The following is a 17,662-nucleotide window of genomic DNA, read 5'->3' as shown; positions in this document are numbered from 1 at the left end:
ATGAGTACACTTTAAATCCTTTGACGAGGATCCATTGGAGGGCAAGTCTGGTGCCATCAGCCACAGTAATTCCAGCTCCAATAGCGTATATTAAAGTTGCTGCAGTTAAAAAGCTCATAGTTGGATCTTGGGATCGAGTTGGCGGTCCGTTGCGAGGCGAGGTACTGCCTGTCCCAGCCCCTGCCTCTCGGCGCCCCCTTGATGCTCTTGACTGAGTGTCCTGGGGGTCCGAAGTGTTTACTTTGAAAAAATGAAAGTGTTCAAAGCAGGCTGGCCGCCTGAATACTTCAGCTAGGAATAATGGAATAGGACTCTGGTTCTATTTTGTTGGTTTTCTGAACTGGGGCCATGATTAAGAGGGATGGCCGGGGGCATTCGTATTGTGCCGCTAGAGGTGACATTCTTGGACTGGCGCACGATGAACCAAAGTGAAAGTGTTTGCCAAGAATATTTTCATTAATCAAGAATGAAAGTTGGAGGTACGAAGTCCTGACCATAAATAATGCCGACTGACGATCTGGCGGCGTTATTCCCATGACCCGCTGAGCATCTTCCGGGAAACCAAAGTTTTTGGGTTCTGGGGGGAGTATGGTTGCAAAGCTGAAACTTAAAGGAATTGACAGAAGGGCACCACCAGGAGTGGAGCCTACGACTTAATTTGACTCAACACGGGAAACCTCACCCGGCCCTGACATGGAAATGATTGACAGACTGATAGCTCTTTCTCGATTCTGTGGGTGGTGGTGCATGGCTGTTCTTAGTTGGTGGAGCGATTTGTCTGGTTAACTCTGCTAAAGAACTAGTTACGCAACCCCAAGCAGTCGGCGTCCATCTTCTTAGAGGGACAAGTGGCATTCAGCCACACAAGATCGAGCAATAACTGGTCTGTGATGCCCTTCAATGTCCGGGGCTGCACGCGTCCTACACTGAATGGATCAGCGTGTGTCTACCCTTCACCGACAGGTGCGGGTAACCCGCTGAACCCCGTTCATGATAGGGATTGCAATTATTTCCCATGAACAAGTAATTCCCAGTAAGTACGGGTCATAAGCTTGCGTTGATTAAGTACCTGCCCTCTGTACATACCGCCCGTCGCTACTACCGATTGGATGGCTTAGTGAGGTCCTCGGATCGGCCCCGCTGGGGACGACAACAGCCCTGGTGAAGCACTGAGAAGACGATCAAACTTGACTATCTAGAGGAAGTAAAAGTCGTAACAAGGTTTCCGTAGGTGAACCTGCGGAAGGATCATTAACAGCGGAGCACCAGCTTGAAGCCCTCGGCCTCCTCCTGCAAGCACACCGCAGGCACAAGGCCTGGCGAGCTCCGGCAGACGGTGCGGTCCCTGGTCGCATGTGGCGCTTGGGTGAGGACTGGGCCTTCGGCGGGCCTCTTCCACCATGGAGGACTCGACCGACGAATGAGGGATCGGGGACGGGGGGTAGCTTTCCGGGAGGGGCTCAGCGTTAGGCTCTCCCGAGATGGAACCCACGCTCACCCAACATGACCCACACGGGCTGGTACCCCCCTCGAAAGGCCTGGCTGACGCCTGGGCTCTCCCGTGCCCGAGTCCCGGCCCGACCGGGCTTCGGGTGACCGAGGAGCGGCCCTTCTCACGCGGCAGGGCGGCCTGGAAGAGAAGGAGCTGAAGGCCAGCGAGAGGATCCTGACTCTTCTAGGTGGGAGGCGTGTGGGTTGGGGAGCCGCCTGGCTCTTCCCTTCTGGCACTTTCGACCTGGACAAGGGTGTGGTGGGCTACTCGCAAGCCCGCCAGCACGGCTCGGGCCCGCTCAGCACCGGACAGCTGACGTGTAGGTGGGGCAACCCTCCCTCATTGCCAGGTGCCCGGTTCGACCCGGTCCTGTGGGGCCGAGGGGTATGAAGACTTGCCCGGTCCCTCCTGGTTACTCAGGGAGGGAACGGCAGTGGTGGGGCTGCCTGCTCCGGGAGCCCCCTGGTTGGGTGGGGGGACTCTCGGGCTGAACTCCTGGTAACGCTTTTTTTCTCCCACCGGTTCAGTCTGACTCCCAGAGGGGAGGCCTTGAATGGGGCGCACGGGTCATCTCGCTGCGCAGGCTGCAGACTGACGGCATCGCCTTCCTCCCGCCTCTGCTGTACCCGCAGGTGGGTGAACATTTTTGAAAAGTTGCCTGTGACTCTTGGCTGTGGATCACTAGGCTCGCGCGTCAATGAAGAACGCAGCTAACTGCGAGAATTGGTGTGAATTGCAAGACACATTGATCCTCGGCACTTCGAACGCACCTTGCGGCCCAGGTTGGTACGCTAGATCGTCAATCACCCGGGGCTCCCCTGGGATACGGCTGGGGGCATGGCAGGGTTATCTCCACTTCCCTTTGTCCCCCCACAACCTCAGACCCTCCGTACGCCCCTGGCAGGCTCTCTCACCGGGTCCTGTTGTGGTGGTATGCTGCCGGCGCGCCTAGCCCCGCTTCCCTGCCTCAGCAGGGAGGGGGGCCAGCTCCCAGTCCCCCCCGGGCTCGAAATATGGTGAACTATGCCTGGACAGGGCGAAGCCAGAGGAAACTCTGGTGGAGGTCTGTAGCAGTCCTCATGTGCAAATTGTGATCTGACCTGGGTTTAGGGGCGAAAGACTAATCGAACCATCCAGTAGATGGTTCCTTCCGAAGTTTCCCTCAGGATAGCTGGAGCTTGGAGCCCCCACTTTTATCTGTGAAAGCGAGGATTAGAGGGCTTGGGGCCGAAACAATTTTATCTAATCTCAGACTTTAAATGGGTAAGAAGCCCTGATCGCTGGTGTGGAGCCGGGCATGGAATGTGAGTGCCTAGTGGGCAAATTTTGGTAAGCAGAACTGGCACTGCAGGATGAACTGAATGTAGAGTTAAGGCACCCAATGCCGATGCTCATCAGACCCCAGAAAAGGTGTTGGTTGATATAGACAGCAGGACGATGGCCATGGAAGTTGGAATCAGCTAAGGAGTGTGAAAATGGATGGCGCTGGATCATTGGGCTCATACCCAGCCGGCGCTGAGAGCTGCGGGGGCTAAGCTGCGATGAGTAGCAGTGTGCACGGAAGCCCAGGGCGAGGGCCCGGGTAGAGACGCCGCAGGTGCAGATCTTGGTGGTAGTAGCAAATATTCAAATGAGAACTTTGAAGGCCGAAGAAGGGTTCCATGTGAACAGCAGTTGAATATGGGTCAGTCGGTCCTACTAGATGGGCGAGCGCCATTTGGAAGGGACAGCAATAGCGTCCATTGCCCTCAGCCGATCAAAAGGGAGTCAGGTTCAGTTCCCTGAACCCGGAGGCGTGTCCCGTGGTTGGACGAGGCACTGCCATCCAGGGCGGCAGCGACTCTCGATGTGAGCCAGGCCCTTCCTGTGGATTACTCCAGCGGAGGTGGTCACCTCTCCTCGGGCCCCCTCCTTGGGCCGGCGTTCTGCCTCGGCTGGTGCCTACCAGCTGTCTTTGAACTGGTGCGGACCAGGGGAATTTGACTGTTTAATTAAAATCAAGCATCACGAAGGCCCGAGGCGGGTGTTTACCCAATGTGATTTCTGCCCAGTGCTCTGAATATCAAAGTGAAGAAATTCAATGAAGCGCAGGTAAACTGGAGTACCTATGACCCTCTTAACCTATTCTCAGTTGTAGTGGCCTTTACCTCCCAGTGGTCCCGCTGGTAACTGCCTCTGTAGTGCAAGACTCTGCGTAGAGAATTCTATAGAGACAGGCCAAACAAGATTCTATCATGGCGGCGAGCGTAATAGTGAGAAATGGCGAAGCAAACAAACCCAATTCCAGATGGGGTAGTTCCTGGAGAATAAAAACCCTGTTAAGATGGCGTAAGGAGGAGCTGTCTTTTCCAGAAATCATTAACCTCCTCATCGAATTTGACAAACCAGCACCCGCTTCAAACATTGCAACAAGCAACAACGATTCAGATCATGATATAGGCCCTAGTTCACCCTCTGTAGCAGAAGACACAACAGTAGACCTCAGCGAATCCATCGAGTTTGTGGCCTCCTCAGCCAAGAATGACATTGGTACAACAAACTTTGAAAATCTTCCGATGTGTACGAGGTCAGCAAAGATGTAATAACAAAGAAAAGTGACTACACAAAAAGTCACTTATTGGAAATACCCAAACAAAAAGTATAAAAGTGACTTTTGTGGAGTCATATTGGGAACTTTTAAAGAATTGAGAAAACATATCTCCAACAAGCACAAAGGCTTCTATCTCAAAACGTATTGCTCAAAATGTGATAAAGAAGCCGAATACCACATTTACATTTACATGTCATTATGCCAAATGTAAAGGAAGGCCTCAAAAAGGAGACTGCCATTCCAGTGCAGCTTATGTGACCTCAGATTTGGAACACAGATTGGTGTTTCACAACATGCTCAGCATGCGCATCCAAGAGGGCAAAATGAGGCTAGACTAGTAGCTCTAGCAAGCAGCAAACCGTCAAAATTATGGTCACAAGAAATACTGCTATCAGCTGAATGGGAAAGTGTATGAAAACAAGAGAAATAATAATGCGCTGATGGTTCCACATTTTGACAATGAAAACAGAAAACAAATTGCAGAAAAAAGAAGAGATAAGAACAAAAAATCGGCAAAAGATGTACTGCAAGCATCAAATGTTTCTGAAAATTACTCTAGCGGTGAACCAGAGATTACAGTGGAAGTAACAACAGAAAAGCGCAGAGACTTTATCAATTTCAAACATGCGCAAAAAATCAAAAACTTTAATGAGTTGGAAGATAGAATCACAGAAATCGAGAAGTACACCCAAAACGTAGAGTAACACAATGCTGCTATGGATCTGATGGATGAGATAATGACTTATATCTCAGAAAACACCACTGATATAAGTCCTGTACCAGCAAGGGAACCAGCAAGTGACCTCAATAATGAACCTATGAACTCTGCTCAAGATGAGCACCAGAATGCCTCAGTGGAAAACAAGATAAGAAAAAAAAAGATAAGAAAAATGGAAGGCTTAATCGGAAACACAAGAAAAATTATGCAAAAGCAAATGGCAGCTATAAAGAATACCAGGCAATGTTTAAAAAAGACAAAAAGAAAATTGCAAGATTTATTACTGATGGGGCAGAAGATGCCACGTGTCAAATCAGTGCTGATGAAAATTTTCAATGCTACAAAAGCATAATTGAAAAAGAAAACAAGAAAAACCCTAAATTCATGCCGATTGATCGGATACCGGATGAGTGGGAAATTAGAAATTTATGTAAAGAAATGACACTGCTCGAAATAACTAATGCCTTCGACGACTCCGATTTACAGAAAGCAATGGGGCCTGTTTAGATTGGTCTGAATGACTTGTATAAAGTGCACAGCAGGCAACCAAGACTGCTGCCCAGAATTTTATCGTCTTGGTTATCGATGAGAAGAGTACCAGAAAGTATCTAAAAGAACCGGTCAATATTGATACCCAAGAATGTACCAATCAGTAATTGGCGTCCAATTACCATCAGTACTGCATTCATGAAGTTATTCACAAACATATTCACTAAAAGACTCTCATTTTTTGTTGAATTGAATATGAGACAAAAAGGCTTCATGAAAGTGAGAGGTTGTCTCGAGAATCTAACTCTTCTGCAAAATATCATATAAGGGGCAAGAAAAAACAGTCACTCATTAGCAGTAGTGTTCATAGATATCTCAAAAGCCGTCAACCCTGTCAGCCATGATCACATTATACAGAGTCTCACAAGGCACAGAGTTCCATCATACATCAGAGACATAATAAAAGACTTATACACTGACTCAACAACATTTTTCAAGGGAAAGAACAACGAAGCAACTCCTGAAATAACAGTGAAATCTGGGGTTAAACAAGGTGACTCTTCATCCCCACTGCTACTTAACATTGCCATGGATCCTCTGATCTGCGATCTTCAGAAAACGGCAAGGGCTTCACATTCGGATCAGATGGTCTTATTGAGCAAATCACCGCTTTCGCCTTTGCCGATGACATGAAAATCATTGAAAAGTTCAGTACAACAACAGGATTAAAACTTAATGTGAACAAGACACATGGATTCTATATCAGTTACCATAAAGATAAACTCCTGATTAACAACTGTAAACCATGGCAGTATGAAAAAGAAAATATTGAAAACATTCATCCAGGAGAAAAAGAGAGATACCTCGGATTGAACTTTGATCCACACACTGGCCATACAAGCAACAGCAAAATTAATGAGGTTCTTGTTAATTGGGTTCAAAAACTTGATAATCAACAACTTAAGCCCACGCAGAAAATAGAAATTTTGTGTCAGTCCCTAAACTGTCATTTAAATTGGAAATGAAAGGAACAGAAGCTAAAACTTTAAATGTTCTGGATAAAACAATAAAAAAAAGTATGTCAAACATTTTCTACACCTTCCTACATACACATGTGATGGTCACCTGTATTCGAAAAGGTCATTTGGGGGCCTCAGTATACCAAAACTATGTACAGCAATTGGTCTTAATAAAGTCAATAGTTAATTGTATCTCAGGGCAGCTCCAGATCTGTACATAGTTCATTCATTCATGTATGCAGGAGAAGTAATAAATGAAAAAATTGATAGCATCATAAAAACGCACATACTCAACATTTTAGACAGTAGGTTTCTGAGTTATGATTTGAATTTGTTAGCAACATATGATTGGAGAAAAGAAGAATTTGAGAAATGGGCAAATCTCCCTGTCGAAGGTGATGGTATAAAATACTTAGCAAGTAATCCAACCTCAAACTTCTGGATCAGCAATCATAACAAAATGAAAGAAAATCAGTACATAGCTGCGCTGATGTTAAGAGCAATGTTTTATACACTAGAGAAACCATCACTAGGTGTCCCAGCCTTGGATCCTCAGGGTTGTATGTTGCTCATTATGGTCCACCTCTCGATACCCCCACGGTCTGATTTAGTATACAGACTCCATGGAGTGATCAAGCGGGGGAAGGCAAGGATGGGGACAGCGGGAAGGGAGACCTGCAAGACAATATCAATCAGGCAATGCACTGTATTTACACACAACCTGGATTCTACTATAGGACTACAGATGCTTACTACCCTGTCTATATACCTGTACAGAAGAATTATTTCGTATTCTAGTCAGCATAAAGAGGTTATCATGTCGCTGTACATATCTAAGGAATGAAACAACACGTTAACAATACAATTGCTCTGATTCACCTGTTCCTCTCTTCAGGCTCTCTTGTAACCTACCCGAAGATATGCTGTGCGTGGCCTTACAGGGGTGCAGGGCTGACTTTTTTTTTTTGGTAGAGTTTTATATAGCGCGAACTAGACCTGAACCGAATCAGGTATCAGAGTGCCTTACATAGCACAAGTTACGTTTTACATGAGGACACACACTTTCATTTTTTAAATTTTTTTTTAGGCACAGGGAGATTAAGTGATTTGCCCAGAATCACAGGAGGTTTTGGCGTCGTTACCGAGACTCGAACCCAGATCCCCGGGTCCGAGGTCGAGCACCTTAGCCGTTAGGCTAACTCCTCTCCCCACTTGATTGATTTCAGCTTCCCATGTAGCAAAACAACACAAAGAGGGCCCCAGGCATAGGCATGTAAACAGACAGTGCATAAAATATGTTGCTCCTTAATTTCAGGAAAGATTCATAATCCCGATCCACAGTTGTCAAGCTTTTATAATTGAAAATAATGTAACCAAAATTCTGATACGTCTCAGAATATCGATATAGAACAAGTTGTTGGGCATCCGCCTCAATAACCACGTGAGTACTAAAAGCAAATTATATCAAGTACTAACGGTCTATATCTTCCTTATGTGCCAAAGACTCCCCAGGAAGATCCGAGCTAGAGCAATTCACAAGGGTACTATAGGAACACCTCCGTCATAATCACGGCAAGCACAAAGTAAACAATGCGATTTCCCAAGGATAAATCACTCCTCAAGGAGAGAACGCCATCAAAGGTATAGGAAAGGCGAGGGGGGCGCTAGAGGGTGCACGGCAAGATGGCCGCACTTATTTAAGGCTCTGCCAGACTGAGCACACATCTGTTCAATAACCGCCACATCCTGCTTCTACCACCTACGTTTTCGATGGCAGCTTGTACCTGACAACCTGCGGCACTGATTCGAGCCTTTCCTGGTCGTCGGAACCCTCTAGTTGCGGATATTGGTGCATCGTTCCCCCGACGCGATCTCTGCCGCGTGGCGTCCGGAGCTGGTCTGTGTCTGCCGAACCCACCTGGAGCCTGGCGTGGGGAGAGCGGCCCGGCGGCGAGTGGAGCTGTGCCCCGGAGGCGTGAGGGTGCTGCCGTTCATGCTGGAGTGGAGCCGGAGGAAGTCGTGACAGCGTGTGGCGGCTCTGCCCCCCGGGACTGTGCCAGCTGATCGTGACGGGCTGCAGCATCCGCCTGGGCTGGTAGCGGTGAGTGAGGCAGTGGCCTAGGTGAGGCCGGGGCTGTGGAGGCGGCGCTGGGCTGGTCTGGGCTGGGCCGCGCGAGCTGCGTTCAGCGGGGGCGGAGGGCGGTCCAGAGCGGTTGGCTCAGGCAGCCTTGCCATTGGGGCGCTCGCTAGCGGCTGAGTTGAGGGGCCCATTGAAGAGCTGCATTTTTTTAATATTGCCTGGGACTGGGGGCCGGGCGGCTGGGAGCAGCGAAGGACATTGTGGCCTAATCCCGGTTGACATCGGTTAGCCTGAGAGAGTGCCTACTCGGCGTATGCAATTTCGCTATTAAGGGGCACTAGGAACGACTGCTAAGTCTGGATTCAAGTAACTAGCTCTGGTAGTGCGCCATTTATCTCCTTACGATATAACATTCCTGCCCGTGGCGCTGGGTACCTAACTGTTTGGCATTGGCATTCAACTGCCAGCTCTCTCGCCATCACAGGGACCCGATTACATTTGGCTTTTGTTTTCCTTAACTGTTGGCGACATGGGCAGACCTGAGCGGAACCAACCAAAGATCAACTTTGACACGCGCAAGACTGCAGTGTCCTCTTCAGAAGCTCCATCTGACGCTGAGACGGCGGGAGCATCGGGGGGAGTGCCGAATTTGGAGGCCACACTCATAGCTATGCAAAAAACATTGCAGTCCATTGAGGGTACAATGGAGGCAGTGAACCACAGACTAGATCACATGTCCACGCAATTTGACAGGCAGAATGAGAGGATGGGTGAAGTGGAGCAGAGGGTGTCAGCTACGGAGGATGGTCTCACCACAGTGACTGATAAAGTATTCAATATGGAGCGGGTGTTGGCAGTTATCCAGGCTAAAAATGAGGAGTTGGAAGGGCGGTCCCGACGCAACAACATCCGCGCCATGGGGCTGCCGGAGTCCACGAATGTTGACAGGATAGAAGACTTTATGGAGCGCTTATTTGTGGAATTATTTGGGTCTGACCAACTGTCCCGAGTGTTCATTGTTGAACGTGCGCACCGCTCCTTCGCGAAAAGACCAGTGCCTGGTGCGCCGCCCGCCCCATCATTGCTCGCATTCTAAATTACAGAGACAGAGATGTACTGCTGCGCTTGGCACGAGAAAAGGGCACCATAGAATATCAAGGTAGCAAATTGGAGTTTTTTCCTGATTTTACTGTGGCTGTGCAAACAGCGTGGAAAGAATTCAATGGGGTGAAACAATTACTCCGTGCAGAGGACATACCGTATGCCAAGTTGTATCCTGCTCGGCTGCGGATAGGAGCACCTTCGGATAATAAAAATTTCACATCACCGAAAGCTGCCATGGATTATGCTAAGAAACAGAAGAAGCGCAAGCGTGACTCTGCTATGGCGCAGGAGGGAGAGGAGGAACTGATTGAAGAAAGCTGAACGAAATCCTGAGCATGCCGAATTGCCTGATGCTCGATTTGATGTTCTCCGGAGCCTTCACAAGTTGGGACTGCTTTCCTTCATTGGCCTTGCTTGCCTTGGAACATTACAAGGCTTATGCGCTGTTGGGGTGACGGCCTTGTAAGACTCAAAGTTGGATATTGTGATATTATGCTTATGTGCACTTTTGATAGTATTGCGGAACTTATGCACTGTTGGGGTTGATGTCTTATGTGATCCTCAGGTTGAGACTGTGCTATTATACTTATATGGCGTTGTGATGGTATTGCAGAACGTGTGCACTGTTGGGTTAATGCCTTCTGAGAACCAGAGTTTGACATTGTGATATTATGCTTCTGTGAGATTACAATGGTACTGTGTTGATATATGCTTGACGCCTAACCCCTCCGTTCGTGAGGTTTAGAAGATATACTGCGGTGGCGGGACGCAGATCAATGGTGGTAGAGGTGGGTTGTCCATACTTGTGGCTTGGTCACCTCCTGTTTTTCCATTAGCGGGAGCTTAACGCCTCTTTGCGCCCACATATGGGAGTACCCCACAATCTATTTGAAGTTGGGTCGGGGATGGGGAGTTTGGGGGGTGGGAGACGGCTTTGGCAGGTTGGAGGAGCTGAAGTGGGTGGGGGGTTGGTGGGGGAGGTCAGGGGATTTCAGGTTTGGTTCGGATCTACAGCAGAAGTGGGTAGGGGGTCAGGAGGGGTGGACTGTGGGATTGGGGCCTATTGGCTGACATAGTTTTTGGACCTCGGGGGGATTATCGCATGTACCTACTTGGTTTGTTGTTGTGAGCTCAGCGTTTGGTACTGGGAGGTGGGCTCGATGGATATGTCTAGGAATCTAACTACTGGAGGGTCATATGGATAAGGGAGGCAAGGTTACTTGGGTCACCTGGAATGAGCGGGGGCTGAATCGGCCGCAAAAGACCAGGCAGGTACTGGCATACTTGAACAGGCATGGAGTGCAGTTGGTCTTCCTTCAGGAGACGCACCTTCGGGGACGGGCAGCGGAGACAGTGGCCAGACAGTGGTCGGGTACTAGATTGGCAACAACATATTACTCATATGCTCGTGGAGTCATGATACTGATTAAGAAGAACATACCATTTGTGACGCTTCACGAGGATATTGATAAAGAAGGTCGCTATTTTATTTTGCATGGAAAACTGTGTGGTATGCTAATCACCTTGTCGCCTTATGGAACAAAGTGTATGCTCTACCTCCCTCAGCAATTGTGTGTGGCGGGGATATGAATGTGACATTAAATAGTGCACTGGATAGAAAGGATGACCGACACTACACGGCTAAGAGAGCGGTTGGAGCGGTGCGGGGTGGTATGAGTGGACTTGGCTTGGTGGATGTGTGGCGTCTGGGACATCCGGGAGCGAAAGAGGGTACCTGTTACACATCCGCGCATGATACCTGGTCATGTTTGGATTATTGGCTTGTGACGAAAGATGTTAGCGGTTGGATGATGAGGGTGGAACATTTGCCTTGCACGTTGTCGGATCATGCACCTGTGCTTATGGAGGTGTGGTTACCATCGCATGTACCTGCACCTTTTTCGTGGCGCTTGCCACCTGGGGCTTTATCGGACCAGGTGTTGCGCGAAAGCTTGGAGGCAAAAATCGAGGACTATTTTGTCAGGAATGTTGGCTCTGTGGATGACATGTGTACTGTCTGGGAGGCCTTCAAGGTGACGGTGCACGGGGCGTGTATTGGTATGCAGTCTGGTGTGCTCAAATCGTTGAGGGACTCCATGGACAAACTGGAGCGTGAGCTGTTATGCCTGGAACGGCAACATGAGTTGCAACCGGCGGAATCTCTGTTGGCTGAAATACGGTTGAAGGTTACTGAGTAGAACAAATTGGCTGAGCAGGAGGTCCAATTTTTATCCAAGCGCACTAGGGCACGGTATTATGGTGAGGGAGGACGTCCGGACGTGGCCGGGCAGATAGAATTAAGGAACCCTGGGACAAGCACTGCGGAGTACAGGAAGTTAAGGATGGGGATGCTAATGTGACGAATGCGGATGGTATATTAAATTGTTTTGTGCAATATTATGAGCAAATGTATGGGCATAGGGAGACGGCTGGAGAGGACGAGATAGCGCAATATTTGGAAGACATCACGTTGGTCTGGCTGTCCAAGGGGCAACAAGATTTTTTAATGCATCACATAACGGAGGGGGAGCTCAGGGATGCGATTGCGGCTTTGCCGAACAGTAAAGCAGTGGGCACTGATGGCGTACCGTCTGAATTTTATAAGGAGTATGTGGACTTACTTTTGCCCCACCTGGCGACAGTGCTGGAAGAGGCCTTAGAACAGGGACAGCTTCCAGCGACGATGCGAGAGGCCCTACTGGTGGCCCTTCTGAAGCCAGGCAAGCCACAGGATCGATGTGAGTCCTATCGACCTCTGTCCCTGATGAATACGGATGTAAAGATCCTCGCCAAAGTTCTGGCAACGCGACTGCGTCTGATATTGCCCGATATGGTGCTGCCGGACCAGTCCGGTTTTGTCCCCCTCCGCTCCACGACACATAATTTGCGAGCTTTGTTTGCGGTTCTCCATCTACTTAAGCCGGAACTTGCCGCGGTGGCGGTGCTGCTGGACGCTGCAAAAGCGTTTGATTCCGTTGCTTGGCGATATATGATAGCGGTGTTACATCGCATGGGAGTGCCGTTTGTCTTCACGTCCTGGGTCACCCTACTTTACACAAATCCGATTGCACGGGTGAGGGTTAATGGTCGTGTGTCAGCACCCTTCTCTGTACAAGGTTGCCCACTCTCGCCCTTATTATTTGCCATTGTATTAGAACCCCTAGCCTGTATATTGCGGCAGAGGCATGCGGCCACAGCGTTACGTTTTCCTCTCAGGTCACTTGCGGTTTCCATGTATGCCGACGACATGGTTTTGTATGTGCGGGAGCCTGCTAGGTATCTGGAAGGAGTAATTTGGGAGTATATCCGGTTCAAACACTTCTCTGGTCTCTCCATTAATTGGGATAAATCCATACTGTTACCTCTAACGGACGTCACGCACTCGTTCCCGTTGGAATTCCCATTGGCATGGGCCACGGAACCTGTTCGGTACCTGGGGATCTGGGTACACAGAGATTCCCAAGAGATAATACGAGCTAACTATGGAGTGGCTATTTCGAAACTGGAAGATCAGGTGGCTCGCTGGATTCGTCTGCCACTTTCGTTTGCTGATCGGGTTGCCCTGATAAAAATGGTGGTCCTACCTAAGTTTCTGTATTACTTCGTTAATATTCCTCTTGCCCTGCCATCTCATTTTTTTGCACAGCTACAGTCTTTGTTAGTCACTTTGGCCTGGGGGGGAAGAAGCCACGTGTGAAGTGGGACAGTCTGACCAAGCCCTATGCACTGGGCGGATTTGCCGTGCTGGATGCGATTGTACTATCTGTGTGCCCAGGCTCATTTTGCTTCCTACTGGATTTCGGCACCACCATATACGCCTCATGTGGCGCTTGAGGCAGGAGCATTATATCCACTACCCTTAAAGGCGATGATAGTAAACCCGCATTCGGTATATGAGAAGGGTGAAGTGGACACGGTGCAATGTACTTTTAAAGCTTGGAGGGAGCTGGGCAAACGTTCGAACAGGCTGCCGCTGTATGCGCCGCCCATGCCTTTACTACATCATGCGGGTATGTCGAGCAAAGTGGGGGCTCTGCAGCTGTTGCAGGGTGCCGGAGTACACACTATGGGAGATGCTTTTCCGGCTGCCCAGTTTCTTCCATTACAAAACTTATTGGAACAGGTGGCTAATGGAACCATGGCTACTTTTATTTATGTCAGGCTGCGAGCTGCGGTGCGCGCTTTATATCCATCTTTCCCTGCAGAACCACCTGTGCTGGGCGCATTACAGTTGCTATATACGACGACTAATTGAGTGAAATTAGTCTCACGGTTGTACCGTGCGTCACAGGAGGATGAGGGAGGAGGCGGTGTGGCTGCGAGAGCTAGATGGGATGCATGTTTGCCTGAACCTTTGACGGATGATGAATGGTCTGAATGCTGTTCTATGACTGGTAACTTTGCAGCTAATGGTAATTTCCGACTCATACACTATAAATTTTTGCAGCAATGGTACTATACACCGGCACAACTGGCCAAGTATGGTCTCCGTGATTCGGCTGTCTGCATGCGCCGTGGGCTGAATGGAGCTGACTTTATGCACTTGGCCTGGGGTTGCGCATGTGTATTTGCGTTTTGGGCGGCTGTGACGGAAACGTTGTCTGAAATGACGTCAGTGGAGATTGCTATTGACCCGCACATATGTTTGCTTGGTATGGCCTCTGGTGTGCCGGCGGGAATGAGACGATTGGTGGTATTGGCGTTGCAGATTGCCAAGCACAGAGTGGCAGTTTGCTGGGGTGGGAGACGAGCGCCTGATGTTAAAACCTGGTTACAAGACATGGCATATTGCCGTGATCAGCTGACTTGCTATTATGAGTAACTCCCTTCTGCCTCACGCCCGCGTGATGTTTGGGGCCCTTACACTGCCTATATGCTGTCTAAACTCGCTGATGACTGATGATCAACACTGCACATCTTTGTAATGCCTGGACGTTGCTCTCATGCCACTGTTGACTTGAGCGATGCCCTCTGCCTTGTTGTGGTGCTGATACCGTCCATATTCCCATGTGGCGTAACACTGGCACACTGGCCTCTGGAGCAACTGGGTCCCACCTTCCACTACTGGTATTATGCTCTTTTTCTTACGATAGACATTCTGTAAGTGAACAGAACGAGACTGATCACTGAACCAAGAGTAAACCTGAAATCAATGTCTTACACACCCTTGTTGTCCTCTGTTTTTATTCACTATTGAACGCTGACCTGCTCGGATCTCCGGGGTTGTTGGGGGGTGGGGGGATGTTCAATGTTCAATTTTTTGCCTGCTACCATCAGGAAACGCTACTAGTGAAGGGCTAACATTTAATCAGCATCTGTCAGTTGTTCGAGTCATTTTACTCGTTTTACTCGTGTTTTTAAAATTGTATATTTTCACTCTGTGTTTGCAGACAGCATACCCCTAGGCCACCTGCACGCATTTACGCCAACATTTTAGGGCTCTAGCGGCTGTTTTTGGCTTTAATTGGGGTTAGGAAAATCATCCCACGGCGGCCATCTTCAGTGTGGCCCAGAGCGGTGTGAGCGCTCTAGTGGAACACATAAAAGGAAACGGTCATCCTATCGCGCTAGCGGTCGCGCTTGCGGAAGCGCCGTCCCTAGCGCCGAAGTCTCGCCTGAGTCAGCCCGTCTGCGCTCGTCCGCGCTTGACGAGCTCTGGGCTCTGGCCAGTCCCCTATTTTTATTCGTGAGTAACTTTGTGTTTTTTGTCTTACTTTTCCACACTATGTTTCTCTCCTATTCTGCAGAGGAACTATATCTATGGCGCCGTACTTCTAGCAAGAACTGCTCTGTATGTACACTGCCCTTCCCCAAATTTAAATGTCACCACTGCGGATTTGCTCTGGGAATGCCGGCGAGCTGCAGATCGCTGAGGCGCCATTGCAGACGCAATAGGCCTGTTTCATCTAAAACTGTCTCTTTACACTCCCCTTTACAGTTCTGGAGTGTTAATTGTAGATCTCTCCCACAACACAAGTACAACATTTTTGACTTCATTATTGATGAGCAACCGGATGCAGTGTTTCTTACAGAAACCTGGCTACATGACAGTTCTGGCTCCGATATTGCCGCTGCAATTCCCCCTAATTACGTTATTGTAAGAAAGGATAGGGTCTCAGGCAAGGGGGGGGATAGCTATGATTTTTAAATCTAAGTATACCTGTAAATTTGAAGATATTTCTCTTAAAGGTTGCGAGGCAGCCCTGTTTAAGTTAATTATTAGCCCTCAGTTTACATTGACAGGTTTATTAATCTATCGCCCTCCTGGGAATGCTAATCCCTGGGTTTCTTCTTTGCCGGATTTTCTGGCCCCCTTACTACTTAGAGCAGCCAACTTTACGATTCTTGGGGACTTAAATATCCATCTCGAAGATTCTGATTGTACATCTAGTAAACAGCTTATTTCTATTCTTGAAGTTTTCAACATTCAGCTACTGAACTCTGCCCCTACACACCATGCTGGTCATTTATTAGATCCCGTCATGTCAAATCTACAGTTGGACTGCTCCCAGAAAGCACGCCCAATAGAATGGTCCGATCACTATGCTGTTCCTTTCTCATTAGATACTACTAGGACAGCATTAAGGATCGTAAAGGGAATAGATAAACGGACACGCAGTTGGGGGAAAATTAACATGCCAGAACTTAATAAACAATTATTGAGGACACTCCCTAAGACTGACCTACCTATCTCTGCACTAAATTGTGCAGTCGGTCAGTGGCTAAACAATGCTGTTGATTCCACGCTTCCTCTGATATCTAAGAAATCTATGCCTCATCACCCCCCTGCACCATGGTTTTCTGACAAGCTTAAGTGCCTTCGCACTCAATGTAAGACTATAGAAAGAAAGTGGAGGCACAACTATTCCCCTACTCGCAAAGTAGCATATAGAGAAGCTCTGAAGGGCTATCATAAAAGCTGCAAAACAGCTAGAGCAGACTTTACTAAAAAAGTAGTTTCAGATGCACAAAATTGCCCCAAGATGCTTTTTTCAGTTGTAAAAAAACTAACAGGTGCAGACTCTATTCCTACGCCTCCCGCGCTTGACGCGGTTCAATGTCAATCCTTAGCTGACTTTTGTAACAAGAAAATCGACATGATTTATGATCTTTTCACCCCGTCACCGGTAGTGACACCTTCTGCATCTGGCTCTATTCAGTTATCTGCTAGTGTCGATGTTGTCGCCAAACTCTCTGTATGGCAACCACTAGACAATGTTTCTTTTTCTTCTTGTCTAAACAGTGTGCGCTCGGTTCCCCGTGCGATGCACTTCCGGTTAAAATATTGAAACAACTAGATTCCTCCACCCATCAGATCTTTGTTAAATTGGTAAATGCCTCACTTGCTGAGGCATATATCCCTCAGCCATGGAAACACGCTATGGTAGTGCCCTTGTTAAAAAAGACTGGTGCTGAGATTTTAAATCCCGCGAATTTTCGTCCTATATCTTTGCTGCCCATCTTTTCTAAAGTGTTAGAGAGACACATTAACACCCAGCTTACTGAACTGGTGGAAAGTTCTGGTTTCCTACATTCTTCCCAGTCGGGTTTTCGGGCTCGCCACTCGACCGAGACAGCCCTCCTTGGGGTGACAGAGAGTCTCCGACACGGTGTCGATCAGGGTGAAACTATGGCGCTCATCCTGTTGGATTTGAGCGCAGCTTTCGACACCGTGTCACATTCCATCCTCCTCGACTCTCTGCGGTCTCTTGGTGTGACTGGTATGGCCTTAGCCTGGGTGGCCTCCTTTCTTGGGGAGCGAACCTTTCAAGTGTTCTCCGCTAAGGCGGCATCAGCGGTCTGTCCATCAGCGCGGGGTGTCCCCCAGGGGTCAATACTCAGCCCCCTATTGTTCAATCTTTATGTAAAACCCTTGGCTAACATCGTTGAGCAGGCGGGGCTGACTCTGTTGTCTTACGCGGATGACACCCAGATTGTCTTCTCCCTATCAGGGCGAGACGAGAATAACCCCTCTGCACTAAAATCTGGCCTCACTCTTGTGGCTGACTGGATGCAGAGGAACTGTCTCAAACTGAATGGGGAGAAGACAGAGGTGGTCATTCTGGGGAAAAACAAGAACCTCTGGGGCCCACAGCACTGGCCAAATGAGATGGGTTCACTTCCTGTGCCCACACATGCTGTACGTAATTTGGGCGTCCAAATCGACGAC

The 17,662-nt window shown here is 48.7% G+C and overlaps 1 protein-coding gene and 2 pseudogenes across 3 annotated transcripts in view; all 3 read left to right on the top strand.

Annotated features, from left to right (window-relative positions):
* Window positions 1-17,662, top strand: part of LOC144819324 (uncharacterized) — a 1,068,202-nt gene that overhangs the window by 366,997 nt on the left and 683,543 nt on the right. The window lies entirely within an intron of this gene.
* On the top strand, window positions 581-1,246 carry LOC144820708 (18S ribosomal RNA; annotated as a pseudogene).
* LOC144820913 (5.8S ribosomal RNA) lies at window positions 2,155-2,324 on the top strand (annotated as a pseudogene).

This window comes from Lissotriton helveticus, chromosome 2_1, assembly GCF_964261635.1.
Source record: "Lissotriton helveticus chromosome 2_1, aLisHel1.1, whole genome shotgun sequence".
Lineage (NCBI taxonomy): Eukaryota > Metazoa > Chordata > Amphibia > Caudata > Salamandridae > Lissotriton > Lissotriton helveticus.
Note: the sequence above shows the minus strand (reverse complement) of the source record. Positions and strands in the feature narration are given on the sequence as shown.